Source organism: Mesoplodon bidens (genome assembly GCF_964165515.1).
Source record: "Mesoplodon bidens genome assembly, chromosome: 2".
Classification (NCBI taxonomy): domain Eukaryota; kingdom Metazoa; phylum Chordata; class Mammalia; order Artiodactyla; family Ziphiidae; genus Mesoplodon; species Mesoplodon bidens.
The window spans coordinates 79519673-79538361 of NC_138177.1; the positions used below are offsets into that span (position 1 = coordinate 79519673).

The window sequence follows — 18689 nt, forward strand, 5'->3', positions numbered from 1 at the left end:
TGCAAAGATGTCAGGTCACTGCAATTTAGTCTTCAGATTCAATGCAGTGACAATCAAAATCTCAATATGTAGACGTGTGTGCACATGTGTATGTGTGTAGCTGATTTTAAAATCTTAGCCAAGGCACCTGAAGAAGAACAAGGCTCACCAAAGAAGATATACAGATGGCAAATATGCATATGAAAAGATGTTCCACATCATATGTCATCAGGCAAATGCAAATTAAAGTGACAATGAGGTAACACTACACACCTATGAGAATGGCCAAAAACCAAGAACACTGATGACACCAAATGCTGGCAAGGCTATGGTGCAACAGATACTCTTTCATTGCTGGTGGGAATGCAAAATGGTATAGCCACTTTGGAGTTTTCTTACAAACTATACATACTCTTACCATACATCCAGCCATCCAGCAATTGTGAGTCTTCGTATTTACCCAAAGGAGTTGAAAACTTATGTCCATACATAAACCTGCACTCAGATTTCCATGCCCCACCACCCACCTTAATTGAGGTATAATTGATAAATAAAATTATATATATTTAAAGTGTACACCACAATGATTTGCTACATTTTTACATTTTGAAATGATTACCACAATCAAGTTAATTAACATACCCATCACCTAACATAGTTACCTTTTGTGTGTGTGTGGTGAGAAAGCTTAACATTTACTTCCTTAGCAAATTTCAAGTATCCAATACAGCATTGTTAACTATAGTCACCATGCTGTACATTAGATCCTCAGAACTTATTCATCTTATAACTGAAATTTTATACCCTTTGACAAACATCTCCTCATTTCCCCTACCTTCTAGCCCTTGGTAACCGCCAATCTACTCTATTTTCATGAGTTCAGCTTCTTTTTTCAGATTCCACATATAATAATTCCACATCCTACTATATGTGACAGCATACAGTACGTGTCTTTCCCTTCTGGTTTACTTCACCAAGCATAATGCCTTCTAGGTTCATCTATGTTGTCACAAATGACAGGATTCCCTTTTTATGGCTGAATAATATTCTATTGTATGTCTATATAACATAGTTTCATTATCCATTCATCTTTTGGTGGACACGTAGGCTGTTTTCATATCTTGATTATCGTGATTAATGCTGTAATGGATATGGAAGTGCACATATCTCTTCCAGATACTGATTTTGCTTCCTTCAGATACATACCCAGAAGTGGGATTTCTGGATCTTATCGTAGTTCTATATTTAATTTCTTGAGGAACCTCCAATCTGTTTTCCATAATAGCAGTACAAAATTACATTCCCACCAACAATGTACAAGAGTTCCCTTTTTGCCACATTCTTGCCAACATTTGTTATTTCTTACATATATTACTTTTGATAATAGCCATTCTAACAGGTATGAGGTGACATCTCATCATAGTTTTGATTTGCATTTCCCTGATAATTATTGACGTTGAGCACCTTTTTATCTATCTGTTGGCCATTTGTATATTTTCTTTGGAAAGATATCTATTCACGTCCTTTGCCCATTTTTTAATCAGATTATTTGTTTTCTTCCTATTGAGTTACATGAGTTTCTTATATATTTTAGATATCAACCCCTTATCAGATATCTGATTTGCAAATATTTTCTCCCATTCTGTAGGTTTTCTTCTCATTTCCTTGTTTCCTTTGCTGTACAGAAGCTTTTTGGTTTGATGTAGTCCCAGTTTGTGTATTTTTACTTTTGTTGCTTGCGATTTTGGATGATCTAAAAAAATCATTGCCAACGCCAATGTCAACGAGCTTTTCCCTGTGTTTTTTTCAAAGTGTTTTTTATCATTTCTGGTCTTACATTTCAGTCTTGACTCCATTTCAAGTTAGTTTTGTGAGTGGTATAAGATAGGGGTCTAATTTCATTGTTTTGCAATGTGGATATCTAGTTTTCCCACCACCATTTATTGAAGATACTATCCTTTTCCCATTTTATATTCTTGGCACCATGTCAAAGATTAGTTAACTGTATATGTATGCATTTATTTCTGGGCTGTCCACTCGCTTCCATTGGTCTATGTGTCTGTTTTTTATGCTTGTATCATACTGCTTTGATTACTATATGTTTTTAATGTAGTTTGAAATCAGGACGTGTAATGCCTCCAGCTTTGTTCTGTTTTCTCAAGGTTGTTTTGGCTATTTGGAGTCTTTTGTTGATACAGATGTTTATACTAGCTTTGTTTGTTTTTCATTTTTTAATTATTTATTTATTTTGGCTACACTGAGTCTTCGTTGCAGCACGTGGGCTCTTTGTTGTGGCATGTGGGCTTCTCTAGTTGCAGCGCGCAGGCTCTAGATTGCGCAGGCTCAGTAGTTGTGGTGCATGGGTTTAGTTGCAGTATGTGGGATCTTAGTTCCCTGACCAGGGATTGAACCCAGGTCCCCTGCATTGGGAGCATGGAGTCTTAACCACTGGACCACCAGGGAAGTCTCTATAGCAGCTTTATTTGTAATTGCCAAAACTTGGAAGCAATTTGCATGTCTTTCATCAGGGAAATGGATAAATAAACTGTGGTACATCTGGACAGCAGAATATTATTCAGTGTTAACAAGAAATGAACTACCAAACCATAAAAAGACATGGAGGAAACTTAAATGCATGTTACTAAGTGAAAGAAACTAAAATGAAAAGGCTACTGTGATGGTTAATTTTAAGTGTCAACTTGACTGGGCTAAGGTATGCCCAGATAGCTGGTAAAAACTTATTTCTGAGTGTGTCTGTGAGGGTGTTTCTAGATGAGATTAACATTTGAATTGGCAGACTGAGTAAAGAAGATCACTCTTTACCCATGTGGGTGGGTATTACCCAATCCATTAACGTCCTGAATAAAACCAAAAGGTGAGGGAAGGACAAATTTGCACTCTACTTGAGCTAGGACATCCACCTTCTCTTGCCCTCACACATGGTCGCTCCTGGTTCTTGGGCTTTTGGACTGGACTATGACTTAAACCATTGGCTTCCCTGGTTCTCAGGCTTTCAAATTTTGCATTGGAACTATGCCACTGGCCTTCCTGTGCTTCAGCTTGCAGATGGCAGATCATGGGATTTCTCAGATTCTGTAATCAGTGAACCAATACCTCATAATAAGTCTCTTACTATCTACCTATCTATCTATCTATGTGTATATATATCCTATTAGTTCTGTTTCTCTGGAGAACCCTAATACAGCTACAAAGTATATGATTCTGACTATATAACATCCTGGGAAAGGCAAAATTATGAAGACAGTAAAATGATCACTGGTTGCCAGGGGTTTGAGGGGAGGGAGGGATGAATTGGTGAAGCACAGAGGATTTTTAGGGCAGTGAAAATACTCTGTATGACTATATAATGGTGGATTTATGTTATTATATTATATTTGCTCGAGCCCATAGAATATATAACACCAAGAGTGAGCCCTAATGTAAATTATAGACTTTGTGTGATAATGATGTGTCAATGTAGGTTCTTTGATTGTAACAAATGTAACACTCTGGTGGGGGATGCCACCACACTCTGGTGGTAGGCTATGCCTGTGTGGGGCTGGGAGTATATGGGAAGTCTCTGTACCTCCTATCAATTTAACTTTGAAGCTAAAACTGCTCTAAAATTTTAAAAAGTCTAAAAAAATGGAATCAAAAATTTTTTTTTCAATAATTCTTTTTGTTAAAAAAAACAAGGTGGAAGTCTTGCTGTACTAAGCTACAACTGTGTTTTGTTGGTGTAAGAATAGTCAAGTAGGTGAATAGGGCACCACAGAGAATCCAGAAACTGGTTCATGCACACAAAGACATTTGATTTATGATGAAGTTGTCACTGCAAAGCACTTGGAAAAATAGCTTATCAATAAATGGTGTTAGGTGGAAAAAAACCCACAAAGCTTGATTCTTACTTAATATTCTACAAAATATGAATTCCAATTTATAGACATAAATGTACTAAAAACCCTAGATGGTGTAATAAGAAAAAGAACTGGGACTTCCCTGGTGTTCCAGTGCTTGTGGCTCTTCACTCCCAATGCAGGGGGCCCGGGTTCGATCCCTGGTCAGGGTACTAGATCCTACATGTCTCAACTAAAGATCCCACACATGGCAACGTAGATCCCCCATGCTGCAACTGAAGATCCCTCATGCGGCAGCAAGGATCCCATGTGCCACGGCTGAGACCCGGAAAAACCAAATAAAGAAATAGATAGATAGATAGATAGATATTTTTTAAAAAGGAAAATAAATGAGAGGTATTTAAACTGGAAAGGAAGAAATGTCCCTACTTGCAGAGAACACATCTGTCCATGTAGAGGATTCCAAGGAATCTACACAAAAAGCTACTAGAACTTACAAGTGATTAGCAAGGTCACAGTATAGAAAAGGTCAACATACAAAAATCAACGTGCATTTCTATATATTTGTAATAAACAATTGGAATCCAGAAGTTAAAAATGGTACCAATAGCTCTTCATAATTGAAGCACTAGGTATAATTATAATAGGACATGCAGGATCTTTATTTTGAAAATCAAAAAATGTTGATGAAATAAAACAGAGAAGACCTAAATGAATGGTGAGACATACCCTTTTCATTGATTGAAAAATTCAATATAGTTAAGATGTCAATTCTCCCTAAGATGATATAAAGATTTAATGTAATCCCTATTAAAATCCCAGCAGAATTCTTTGCAAATATAGAAAAGATAATTCTAAAGTTCATATGGAAATGTGAAGAAACTGAAGTATCTAAAACAATTTTGAAAAACAAGAACACAGTTGGAAGACATACTACACATTAAGATATATCATAAAGCTACAGTAAAGAAGACGGTGGTATTGGTGAAAGGATAGACACATAGATCAGTAGAACAGAATAGACTCCAGAAATAGACCTTCATAAATTCAGTCTATTGATTTTTAATGAAGGTACAGAGGCAATTCAATGGAGAAAGGACACTCTTTTGCACAAATGATCCTGGAAAAATTAGACATCCATATGCAAAAAAAAAGTGAACCTTGAACTATATCTCACACCACATAGAAAATGAATTTAAAATGGACAATAGACCTAAGTGTAAGATGTAAAACTATAAAACTCTTGGAAGAAATTATAGGAGAAAATTTTCATGACTTTGGGTGGGGCAAAAATTTCTTAATACAAAACCAAAAGCATAATCCAGAGAAGAACAAATGTATAAATTAGACTTTGTTGAAACTTAAAACTTCTTCTCCTCAAAAGACATTAAGAGAATGAAAAGACAAGCCATGGGCTGGGAGAAAAGTTTACTAATCATACATCTGACACAGAACGTTTACCTAGAATAGGTAAAGAACTCTTAAAACTTGAAAAAAAATACAATTTAAAAAAAGTGGGCAAAAGATTTCAACAGACACTTCACCAGAGGAGATATATGGATGGCAAAAAACCCATGATGAACCCATTAGTCATTACGGAAATGAAAATGAAAACCAAATGGGAAACTCTTGCACACCTATTAGAATGGCTAAAATAAAAAATAATGACAATACCCAGTGCTGGTAAAGATCTATAGCAACTGGAACTCTCCTACATTGCTTTTTTTTTTTTTTTTTTTTCCGGTACGCGGGCCTCTCACTGTTGTGGCCTCTCCCGTTGCGGAGCACAGGCTCTGGACGCTCAGGCTCAGCGGCCATGGCTCACGGGCCCAGCCGCTCCGTGGCATGTGGGATCTTCCCGGACCGGGGCACGAACCCATGTCCCCTGCATCGGCAGGCGGACTCTCAACCACTGCGCCACCAGGGAAGCCCTCTACATTGCTTTAAGAATGCAAAATGGAATAATCATCCTGGAAAGCATGTTGATAATTTCTAATAAAGTTAAACAAGTACCTATGTGACCCAGCAATCCTACTTCTATGTATTTAGTCTAGAGAAATGAAAACACATGTCCACACAAAAACTTGTACATAAAGGTTCATAGCAGTACTATTCATAACTGTCAAAAACTGAAAACAACCCAAAATCGCCTTCAAGAAACGAATAGATAAATAACTGTGGTGTATTCATACAATAGAGTGCTACTCATCAGTAAAAAGGAAGAAGCTATTAATACACAAACAACATGGATGAATCTGAAATGCATTATGCTAAGTGGAAGAAGCCAGTCTCAAAATGTAACATAATGTATATTTACATTTATATGGAATTCAGGAAAAGATAAAACTGTAGTAATGGCAAACAGATCAATGGTTTCTGGGGATTAGGGGTGGGTTGAGAGACTGATTAAGGAGTGTTAGAATTGTTCTTTATCTTGCTTGTGGTGGTGGTTATAAGGGTCTCTGCATTATTAAAACTCATAAAGCAGTAAACCAAAAAATAAAAATAGAGTGAATTTGCTGTGTGTAAACTTTAAAATGATTAACAGATAAATAAGTTGAGATATATTAGTGAAACGGAGCAAGACCCTATGGTCCTTGCCCCACCCCCTGTCCTCAGCCTGCCTTTTGTCTGTGGAAAATCTTTAGCCGAAGAATAGGTTTGATCAGAGAAGTGAGGAAATGCAGAAACCAAGGAAAACAGTCAAAGGAGACCAAATAATAATAGTTTAATCATTAAGCACAGTCAAGGACCTTTAGTTCCTCCTTAAGGGCTATAGACAATATTCTGAGCCATGTCCTGTGAGCTGTTTTGCAGATACTGAAGCCCCCACCAGGGGAGGAGGATGACTACATTATGACCAAATTGAAGCCATGACATAAGCTGCCACAGTTCTGAGAACTGGCCTCAAAGAAATGGGAACAAACCCTGGAACTAAAGATTAACTGTACTTAAAACAACCAAGGTGACACTGATCAGACCACCACATTACCGGTTTCAAGATGACTGTCAGAGCTGACTGTGATGTTCTGCTCCCTCCCTCTGCCTATACAGCCCTGAAACTCCCCTTTAAAAGCCCCTTCCCCTGAAGAGCAGTTGGGAGTTGGTTCTCGGACAGGAGCCCACCCTCTCCCCCGGTTGCCGGGCTCTGAAATAAAGCAACCTTTCCTTTCCTACCAACACTTGTCTCTCGAGAATTGGCTTTCAAGCGGCAAGCGGTTGGACGTGGGTTCGGTAACATGAGAGTTTAGACTCATCATCTTGGGTCAAACTGAAAGTCCACATAGCCTACAATTTTATGGCTGGTAGTGCAATAAAATCAGATAGTTGCTATTTATCCTCCCTGGACCCATATATGCCAGTATATTTTAATGGTTATCCGTCATTCTGTTAGGCATTACTGACTCATTCTTACTCTGAAAACACATTTATTTTACCTTTTAAGCCATTTACTAAGGGTCACAGTAACATGCAGTAACGTTTTTTATAAGTGGAAATTTAAAAAATCTAGAAGAATCAACTGAATAACTATTTGTACTAAAAAGACAGTTCAATAAAGGGGCAGAATATAAGATCAACATACACAAATTGATGTTTTTTCCTATATACCAGTTAAAAAAGTAAGAGAATAAAAGATCCCATTAACAATAGCAGGAAAGGGGGCTTCCCCTGTGGTGCAGTGGTTAAGAATCCGCCTGCCAGTGCATGGGGACACAGGTTCAATCCCTGGTCTGGGAAGACCCCATATGCTGCAGAGCAACTAAGCCCGTGCGCCACAACTACTGAGCCTGCGCTCTAGAGCCCGTAAGCCACAACTACTGAGCCCGTGTGACACAACTACTGAAGCCCGCGCACCTAGAGGCCATGCTCCACAACAAAGAGAAGCCACTGCAATGAGAAGCCCGCGCACCACAACGAAGAGTGGCCCCTGCTCGCCGCAACTAGAGAAAACCCGCGCGCAACAACAAAGACCCAACGCAGCCATAAATAAATAAATAAATCTGTGACCGTTTAAAAAAAAAAACTGGACAAAATATGGAAAAAACGTTTTCAGACATTGGACAATAGGAAGCTCTGAACTGTGACCCCTGAAAGAAAACAAACAAGGTGAATCCTACCACACCTAAGCTTTCTTCTTGCAGACAATTTCTGGAATATGGCACAGGGTAGGAACGACAATAACAACAACAAAGTGCAGGAAAATTGCTGAGTTAAAGAAAATAAACACAGTTTAAGAAATCTTGAATTTTTGCACAGAGTAACTGAGGAGAGACACACACAGAGAAGAGTTACTGAAATATACATAATGCGCCCCATGAATCAATAGCTGAATATAAATCTGTGTATGGTAGGGTAAACCTCCATGAGGCTGGGAAAGAACAGATTCCAGGCAAAGCACAGTGACTAGGAAGAAGACAAATAATTCCTAGAGATCACACTGGGCTGGAGATCATTACAGCCAGAGTGGAAAAATGGAGAAATCTCACTGAGTATACAGGGCATCCAATAGAGACATCAAAAAGGCCATGCCGTAGAAGTGGGTCCAAGTGAGCCCTCGAGCAAAGACTCCTATAGACTTGCCCTGAATGAATTTTAAAAGAAGCCTCAAAAGAATCATACTGAACACAAGTAACTTAACTTCTGGGGAAAATAAAGTTCAACAATCTTTAAAAACAAAATTCAGTAACCAGCAATGTATAATTCACAATGTCCAGCTACTAATAAAAAGTATTATACTGGGCTTCCCTGGTGGCACAGTGGTTGAGAGTCTGCCTGCCGATGCAGGGGACGCGCGTTCGTGCCCTGGTCCAGGAGGATCCCACATGCCGTGGAGCGGCTGGGCCCACGAGCCATGGCCACTGAGCCTGCACGTCCGGAGCCTGTGCTCCGCAATGGGAGAAGCCACAACAGTGAGAGGCCCACGTACTGCAAAAAAAAAAAAAAAAGTATTATACATAGGACAGGAAAATATGACCCATAACCAGCATAAAAATCAGACAACAGAAACAAACTCAGAAATGAAAGACATGATGGAGTTAGGCAAAAATATTAAAACACATAATTATGCTTATATGTTCCAAAATGAAAAGAAATATGAGCATAAGAAGGAGAGAAATGGAAGATATAAGTACAAAACTGCAGGGAGGATGGGCCTGCCCCCCTTCTTCACAGCTCCCTGTCCGCTGAGGAGGATCTGGGCCCCACTCCTCCACACCTGCTAGAGGGTGTGGAAGTAGTCAGAGATGTGGCCTGGTGGGGCAGGGCGAAAGGCAGAGGGCCTCTCCTGCAGTTGAGGAATAACCAGCCAAGGTCCACCGGGCCCAGCACTAAGCAAAACAGGCATAGTTTGCAGAGGACCTTGTGGCACTGCTTCTGAACGCCCCAGGGGCTTGGGAACCAGCAACAGCACATTTCTCGCCTCATCCACCGAGGGTCAACTCAGGGGAATTAGGACCTGCTTCCTAGCAATGGAGCATGTGGTCCCCACGCTGGAGCTCCAGGGCAGATTGAAAAGCTCAGGACTGAGCAGCGGTGCCCTGCAGGACAGTGTTGGCAGGGGCCCGACGACCTGACCCGGGGCCAGCACAGCTGGGTCACGGTCAGGCTGGGCGTCGGTCTACACTGCAACACCCGAGTTCTTTGAATCCACGTGGTGAGAGCAGTGATTCCCAGATGCCGTCTCGTGCTTAGCCTAGACCTCCTATTTCTATTCTTTTATGATCTCCAAGTAGTTACTGACCTCACTCTAAATATACTGTCCGATTTTGTCATCCTAACTTCTCTCTGGGACTTGGGGGCTACTGGCCACTCCAAGCCTGTTGAAAGTCTTGTGTAAATGAACCAGTGATCATTTTTAAGTGACATGTGAGCGGCCCCCAGTTGTGCTAAAGCCTAGTCTGTGTCTTCACAGTGTTTTCCAAGGTGTGTATGTGTGAATAAATGTATGATATATATTTATACATGCTGCTATAGCGATACGTTAAAGGCCAACATAACTGGTGGACAGGGTCAGTGAGAGGAAATGAAACAATCTTTTTGGTGGCTATTAAAGCAAAATGTGTGTAAAGAAATAAGTTTTTCTTCCCCTACTTTGTTTCTAATTTCTGCACGAGTCCCTAGGCTGAGTGGGGAAGAATAGGAAAGACAAACTGTCACGAAGAGCTCACCTCACTGTCTAATGCTTGAAGTCTAAGTTTAAAAGAATGATTTACCGTCTTGTCATTTTGTAACAATCCCCTTATCTAAAAATATTAAAGGGCAGTTCTTACATTTAGAGTGCCTCAGAATCAGCTGTGGAGATTACAGAAGCTCCTTCCTGGGCTCCAATCCCCAGAGGTTTCGTTGGTGTGAGGCCCTAGAGTCTGCGTTTTTCACGTAAACACAAACCACATGTTTCTGATGCGGGTGGGCTGCGGATCCCAGTTGAAAACCTATTGTTCTATAAGACTGATTCAAACCTATAAATAAGCTTGTTTTCCTTTAATTAAGAATCCTTAATTGAAAAGTGGGTAAGTCACACCACAAACTGACATAAAGATCTCAAAGCATTCCTTGGGAAAAGTCCTTAGTTACGTTCTTTTGCTTTCCAGAATTAAAACCAAGCACTTGCTCCACAATTATTTCCTAGTAACAGTTGAAAAATTAAAACAAACAACAACATGAACAAAAAACTCACGGACTTCCCTGGCGGTCCAGTGTTTAGACTGTGAGCTTCCACTGCAGGGGGCACGGGTTCGATCCGTGGTCGGGGAACTAAGGTCCCGCAGGCCCCGCCGGCGTGGCCAAAAAAATAAATAAATAAAATAAAATAAAAAATAAAACAACTCAAACATTGTCATCACCACCGCCACCAATTACCAAAAGACCCATCAAAAGACTCAGGCCTGAGGTAGACACATGCTCCACTCCCGTAGTAGATGAAGTGACCTCGACTTCTGCCTTTACACTTGGTTGTTTAAGTATTTTCCGTAAGTGCCTTTGGCTGTCACTACAGAGGAACTCACTGGCAGAATCAGCAGAATGGATGAAAAGTCAGCCGAACTATGAAGTATTACTTAAAGATAAAGCAGTAAAATTTGAGGACCTCTTGCCCTGTGGTGATGCAAGCATCCCAGCAATTCTTCCTTCCTCCCTGTGCTGCCAGGGCTGGAAGGTATTGATGATATAATCAGTAATCAATGGAGAACTCAAATAATGCCTTTAAGAACTTCATTTTATGGACATTAACATTCATGAAAACAACAGCATATGCATCGTGTAAATCTCAGACCTGGTCAGGATTGAAACCGTGTACGAGGCCCCGTGTCCTTGTCTTTCGAAGTAAAGTGCTGACTCAAGAGTTAATGATTAGGGAATGTGAAGGTGTAGAAACAAAGAACAGCTGTCGGGCTGGGGAACGGGCGACAATTTAGACTATAAATCCGCCACATGGCAGAATCACCGAACTCCCAGTTCACTGAAGCTACAGATAAAGGCCTGACACACACTCCTAAGTGGTTTTACAGGGAGCAGACCCCCTCCAGATGGAAAGTGCTGCCCACAAGCACACAGACCCTGGACTGGTTGAGACCAGAAGGTTGATGACGCTTGAAACTTCACCTTGATGCCAGCCAGTCCGAGAACTGTCTGCGAGCTGATCACGCCCTGCTCCTCGAACACTGTAAGACTCCTCACTACGCCCTCCAGGGTGGGTCACACAGTCTTGAGGGCATTAACCCGCTGTGGCCCCCTCTGCCTGGCAAAGCAATAAAAGCGACTCTTTTCTACTTCACCCAAAACTCTGTCTCTGCATTTCTCTTCGGCACCGGTGAACAGAGGCCAAGTTTCGGCAACAGGATCCAGTCACAAATTACTTTGGGGGAAAATTCCTAAAAGCCATTCTTGTGTTTCACCCTTTGAAAAGTAGTTCTTCACCCTAATTTAAAAAAAAAAAAAAAAAAAAAAAGTTGCAAAAAATGAATCTTTGGAATGGAGGATTCTACGGTATTTAACTTTCCATAAATTATATTCTTTCCCTCTATGTGTTAGAACCCATTCTTAAAAGCAAATGAAATCAACCTGTGTCACCACCACTGTCTTCCAATTTGCTGTAATTCCAGTGAGAACCATGTTGGGTACACCTGTGCAGGAAATAGGGCGAGAGTCCTTTAGGGAAAAAACGGAAAGGAAAAAAAGATACCTAATGTAATGCTTTAAACATGTACCAGTATCTCTTGACGTGTCAACCTAGGACAGACAGACGACCTGCAGATTTATATAGGGTTCATTATGTCCCCCATCTTATTACTGCTAAGGTGAATGTGCTAGACACTTATTGAATTGGTGTTCTATGTCCGCTGTAATAAGTGACCATGAGTTTAGTGGCTTAAAAGAACACACATTTATTATATTACAGTTCTGTAGGTTAGGAGTCCAACAAAGGTCTCACTGGACTAAAATCAAGGGGTCAATAGGGCTGCCTTACCTTCTGGAGGCTCTAGGGGATAATCTGTTTCCTTATCTTTTCTAGAGATTTTTCTAGAGATCTTTTTCAGAGATTCTCTGAGCTATTACTATTCCTGGAATAAAGCATATTTCAGATGAAATGAGCCAGAGTTTATTTCTGATGGCTGCAGAGAGAGAAAGGAGGGGAAAGGGGAAAAGCAGGGGGAGGAAAGGAAGCTTCTTCCTGGAAGTTAGCTGGGTGCTGAGTTCCTTTGTTGTCGGCTCCAAGATTCTCCGGAAGAGTCAGCTTCCCCCTTAAGCCAAAGGCACCCTCAGGGATCAAGTTAGCCCGCTCCTTGCTCTCCGGTCTGAAAACACAAGTTGGCTGCCTTCTTCAGCCTCCCCTCGCCCCGCCCTCAGGTCTAACCCAGTCTCACCCAGGAAGAGAAAACAAACGAACAAACCAACCTCGCTCTTCAAGCAAACAGGTCATCTTCCTATCCCTTATTCTGGTCATCAGCTTCTTTTTCAGAATCGTCATTTCTTGTATTCTGTATGGTGAGGAAAGGAAAAACATGGTCCCTGGTATACCACGAGATTGAAGTAGGAAGGACGTGCACAGAAAATACACCGAGTAGCACTCTGAGATGTAACCCTGAATCTCCATGTCTACAGACAAGACACATACATAAATATATGCTTGTATCCATTGTTTTACAACTTTATTTCTTAAAAACATTTTGGATCAGCATAACACACGATCCCAGAATTCCTTTCCCCGGCGTGTAACGCAGGACAAAAGGTAAGAATTCGAGGAGGCTGGCAAAATCCGCCGGTATCTCAGATAAAGGGTAAGAGGCGTGTTACCTCGGCTCGGTGGGCTCCCGAAGTGGGCGGACAAGATGACGTCACTTCCCCCTTCAGCAGCCGGCCCGCCCATTGGTCATCTCGGCAGGGCGGGGACAGGGCGGGGGTTGGAGGAGAGGAGCCGCCTTAGAGGTCAGGAATGGGGCTTGGTTTATGTAAATCTTGCAGCGTAGGGGTACAATTCCCCGCGAGCCACTTCCCGGGCTGTGGAAGTTTTCCAGAGAAGTTGCTTGGATTTTGTTAGCAGAGTCGTTAGGAGGGGCTGAGAGGCGTGGAAGAGGAAGGGGTGCGGAGGGCGGGTGGTGAGCGTGTGTGTACAGTGTAGCAGTCTAAGGCTATACGGGGGGGCGGGGAACGCAACTCATACTTACCTGGCAGGGGAGATACCATGATCATGAAGGTGGTTTTCCCAGGGTGAGGCTCACTCATTGCACTGCGAGTGTGCTGACCCCTGCGATTTCCCCAAATAGGGGAAACTCGACTGCGTAATTTGTGGTAGTGGGGGACTGCGTGCGCGCTCTCCCCTGGCAATGAGTGTGCTAACGACAGAATTAAGTGGAAGTCACTAGTGGGGCCCCGTTCTCATGAACATAGGTAGGTGGAGACCGGTGGCCGCTCTCTTTTTTCACGCGCGGTTTTGTTGTGGGTTTTCTTATTCCCGGGTGAGAAAGGGGTGCTGCTGCAGCACCGCTGCGGTGGCGAGTAAGGAAGGGGAAGGGTGCGCGTTAGCCGAGGTTTTTTTTTTTTTTTTTCTTCTTCTTTGTTTTTCTTTTTCCCCGGGAGAGATAAATAAGTACCAACGCTCCGCGCAAGCGCCGGGTGTTTGCATTAGTGTTTACGAGTTCGCGTTTAGCTAGTCTGTACGTCGAAAGGACTCCCGGCGAGTCTCCGCAGTTTGCTTCCCAGCGTTCAATTTTGAAGCGGGGGTGCTACGCCCCACGCAGGCCCGGGCACGGAATCTGTGCTCCTGCTTGAAACAACCAGTACCAGGTGAGGGACGTGCAAAGAAAGTTTTCCCGGAGGTGGGTCGTTTGGGCCTCCCCGGTAGTGCAGTGGATAGGACTCCGCTGGCCACTCCCAAGGAGCACGAGTTCTAGTGCTGGTCGGCGAACGTCCGACACGCTACAGGGCAAGGGAGCCCTCGTGCGGGCAACTAGTGAAGCTTGCGCGCCTGGAGCCCGCGCTCCCGCTGTCCGCAGTGAGAGAGAAGCCCGGTCGCAGCCACCGCCCCAACGCAGCCGAAACTGAATAGAGTCGGTTTATTAGAAAACAAAGTCCAAAAAAACGGCGGAGGCACGGGCCCTCTGACGAAAAAAGGACAGTGAGTGGTCCCTGAGGGGGTAAGCAATGGCTCCAACTTACTGCCTGGAGAGTTTCCCCAGCAACGCACTCGGGGACAAACGCCGTGGACCTTGCTGAGCTGAGGACGTCGAGCTGTGCGTCCAGGGAGTCCGAACGAGCTCCTGTCCGCAGGACAGACTCCCAGGGAGGAGATAGATGCTCGAAGTAAATCAGCGAGAAATGCAGCAGCGTCGCCCGCCACGCTGCAGCTCTGCGAGGAAACTCGCCGAGGTCGGCGGAAATTTTTGACAGGACCAAGACTCGCACAGAGAGTGCTCCTCCGAAGCGGACAGACTAGAAGGAAAAAACAAACAACCGCAACCAGAAAACATCGTAATTCACGAGGGCATGGGGGTAAGAGTACTCAGGAAGGTCTTGCCGCAGTAGCGGAAGCTAGTTAGCCCCAGACTGAGCGCTGCTCGGAACCACTTCGCAAATCATAGAAGCAAGACCGGAAACGATCGAACTGTTTGCAAGTAACTTATGTGTGTCCGTGAGCAAAAGTTCAGCATTTCCAGGAACACGCAAGGCACCCATTCACAATGCCTTTGGCATTCCATCACAGGTTCTGAGGTAGCCAAAGAGCCAGGGGAAAAGACCCTCTCCATAATGCAGAGACACATCGGCCAATTTGCAAATGACCCAGAGCTGACACCGATGTTAAAAATCACCAGAGAAGGACATTAAAACATTTATTCCAACTGCATTCCGTAACTTCAAACAGTTAAATGGTACACACGGGGAACATTTTAAAAAGACCCGCTCTAACGTAAAGAGGTGAAAACTACACTGAGAGGAAAGGTACTGCAAGGGATTAAGAGCGAGCAATTCGAAAACGCAGAAGAAAGAATTTTGAATAGGAATCGCATTGACTCTGCCTTGATTTGCAGATCACTTTGCGTAGAAAGCGACAGTCCCAAATGAGAGGGCTGAGGCGTCCTGAGATGGGGCGGTGAATACTCCGCGCAGGTGGTGCCATGCAGCTTGATTTCTGACGTCGCAGCTTGAGTGAGGGATTGCCGCCACCCGTGTGCGTGTGCCTTCATCCTCTGGCAGTTGTCCTGGAACGTACAAGGCAGGTGACTTAGTGAGAGCAGCCCTCCAGGTGCTGCAAAGAGACCAGGGGCACCAGGTAAAGACCGGGAGCAGGCGGAGATGAGGTGGGTGGAGATTCCGGGAGAGGGGCGCTGGGGAGGAACTGAAAGGGCAGGCGCATAAAAGCGACAGCTGAGACCTCGCTTAGCAGATTCTGAGCCAAAGTCCGTCCCTGGGTGGGCTCGAACCACCAACCTTTCGGTTAACAGCCGAACGCGCTAACCGATTGCGCCACAGAGACGGGCAGCTGCGAAGCTTTCTTGTAACATCCTGGAATCAGGATGTATTCCCCGTCCCTTCCAACCCCAGCGGAGGAGAGATTCAAATGTCTATCTTGTCCAACCTCGCCGGCGCCAGGGACACTGAGTCTCGGGGACCGTGGACACCGAGCCCGAGGAAACTGGGGGCTCCGACGAAACAAGGCCGGGCCCACGACCCTCCTCGCCTGCTCCTGGCCGCCTCGAAAGCGGCCCCTCTACACGAGACCACTGCCGCCTCTCTCGGGCTCAAGTCCTCCATTTCCCCACTCGTGATCGGCCTCACCCGTCGCGCTCACCGCAAGTCCCCCTCCAGGCCCGGGTGGTCGTACGGGGGAAGGACAGCAACCGGCTGTGTCCCCACCGTTCTGCACCCTCTGGGCGCCTCCAGAGAAGGGCTCCACGAGGCACGACCCGGAGTTTGCTCACCAGGCACACCCTCGCCCGGAGCAGGGCCTGGCATCCAGCAGGCGCCCAATAAATGCCCATGCATTCCGCCGCCGGGGCCCGCGGTTGTGGGTAGACCGAGAATTCTTATGCCACCTGTGTTTAGTCCTGAAGGAACCTAGACTTTTCAAATCGCCTGTTCTTCAAAACCTTTCTTCTAGCAGCTGATTTAGAACCAGATAAAAGTCCTAGAAAGGCCAGGAGGGCACCACCCCGACCGGCTCTCAACTCCCCACCCAAGGCGGTGCTGCGGCCTCAGCCTGCGGGCGCAGGTGACGGGTCTGAGAGGCGTGAAGGAGGAAAGCTGCAAGGGAGAAAGACGGCTGGGCCGGGCAACCTGCGAGTATGAGGGAGAAAGAGATCCGTAGGGGCTATCTTTCCATTGCCTTAGGTATTCTTTAGTCACCTGCAGCTATGTTTTGTAGTTTTCAGTCTAGAAGTCTTTCACCTCCTTGGATAAGTTAATTCGTAGATATTTTATTCGTTTTGGGTGCTATCGTAAATTGCTAATTTCTTTTTCAGATTGTTCACTGCTAGTGGAAACAACTGATTTTTGTCTATCTTGTACCCTGCCATTATACAGAATTCGTTTGTTGACTCTGGTAGTTTTGTGTGGGTTATTGAGGATTTTTCTATGTATAGGATCCTGCACGCCATTCGTAAAGACAACGACAGGAGAGGTTCCCTGTTTTGGGTCGCTGCAGCTCCTGAGTCTTGTATCAGCATGCACAGCTTAGGCCAGGGAAATCGAAATCGGCGGGAGCCTTTCTTTGCAAGCCAAGCTCCAACCAGCAGGAACACAGCGACCCCTCCAGCCCCGTGTAGGGCCGGCGCTAGGCCCTAGGATTTTCCGGGACGTGTGAGGCCCGAAAAGGGCAGATTCCGATCAACCCAGCCAAATGCTCCCAGACAGAGGAGAAGGTTGTTCTTGGAGCCGCAGGCGCTCTCCTCAGGGTGGGCGGCACCGGGAGCATCAGCGAGGGCGCAGCTGGAGGGAATGCTGACTCCAGGCCTTGGGGGTCTCGGGCGGAGTCTGGGCATCCTCAGAACTTGGAGTCCTCCAGTGAGGTGTGCGCCTCGCCACCTCGCACGCCTGCTCTGTGGCCAGTAGGGGGCAAGGCACCAACTCCAAAAGGTAGAACCATACGGTGTTGCCGGGGGTGATCAGGCACGGGAAGCCCGTTTTCTGTTAGGATTCGAATTCAGACCCAAGCAGGCAGGCTCCCATCACCGCACCAATCACACCACGATCGCTGTGCTCCACCGAGGACCTACGGAGCTGTGGTCGGATCCACGTTAGCCCAGCCGTCTTTCTCCCTTGCAGCTTTCCTCCTTCACGCCTCTCAGACCCGTCACCTGCGCCCGCAGGCTGAGGCCGCAGCACCGCCTTGGGTGGGGAGTTGAGAGCCGGTCGGGGTGGTGCCCTCCTGGCCTTTCTAGGACTTTTATCTGGTTCTAAATCAGCTGCTAGAAGAAAGGTTTTGAAGAACAGGCGATTTGAAAAGTCTAGGTTCCTTCAGGACTAAACACAGGTGGCATAAGAATTCTCGGTCTACCCACAACCGCGGGCCCCGGCGGCGGAATGCATGGGCATTTATTGGGCGCCTGCTGGATGCCAGGCCCTGCTCCGGGCGAGGGTGTGCCTGGTGAGCAAACTCCGGGTCGTGCCTCGTGGAGCCCTTCTCTGGAGGCGCCCAGAGGGTGCAGAACGGTGGGGACACAGCCGGTTGCTGTCCTTCCCCCGTACGACCACCCGGGCCTGGAGGGGGACTTGCGGTGAGCGCGACGGGTGAGGCCGATCACGAGTGGGGAAATGGAGGACTTGAGCCCGAGAGAGGCGGCAGTGGTCTCGTGTAGAGGGGCCGCTTTCGAGGCGGCCAGGAGCAGGCGAGGAGGGTCGTGGGCCCGGCCTTGTTTCGTCGGAGCCCCCAGTTTCCTCGGGCTCGGTGTCCACGGTCCCCGAGACTCAGTGTCCCTGGCGCCGGCGAGGTTGGACAAGATAGACATTTGAATCTCTCCTCCGCTGGGGTTGGAAGGGACGGGGAATACATCCTGATTCCAGGATGTTACAAGAAAGCTTCGCAGCTGCCCGTCTCTGTGGCGCAATCGGTTAGCGCGTTCGGCTGTTAACCGAAAGGTTGGTGGTTCGAGCCCACCCAGGGACGGACTTTGGCTCAGAATCTGCTAAGCGAGGTCTCAGCTGTCGCTTTTATGCGCCTGCCCTTTCAGTTCCTCCCCAGCGCCCCTCTCCCGGAATCTCCACCCACCTCATCTCCGCCTGCTCCCGGTCTTTACCTGGTGCCCCTGGTCTCTTTGCAGCACCTGGAGGGCTGCTCTCACTAAGTCACCTGCCTTGTACGTTCCAGGACAACTGCCAGAGGATGAAGGCACACGCACACGGGTGGCGGCAATCCCTCACTCA

The 18689-nt window shown here is 45.6% G+C and overlaps 1 long non-coding RNA gene across 3 annotated transcripts; it reads right to left on the reverse strand.

Moving 5' to 3' along the window:
* Positions 1-5766: 5766 nt before the first annotated feature.
* Positions 5767-15708, reverse strand: LOC308628405. 3 transcript variants are annotated; one of them, XR_014017526.1, is made up of 3 exons: positions 14490-15708; positions 12729-12811; positions 5767-11751 (listed from the first exon to the last, which is right to left on the reverse strand). It is a non-coding gene; the product is annotated as an uncharacterized lncRNA (long non-coding RNA). The 3 variants fall into 3 exon arrangements; XR_014017527.1 differs by lacking the exon at positions 14490-15708 and adding an exon at positions 11895-11956 and having other exon boundaries at positions 12729-13117; XR_014017528.1 differs by lacking the exon at positions 14490-15708 and adding an exon at positions 11895-11981 and having other exon boundaries at positions 12729-13117.
* Positions 15709-18689: the final 2981 nt, after the last annotated feature.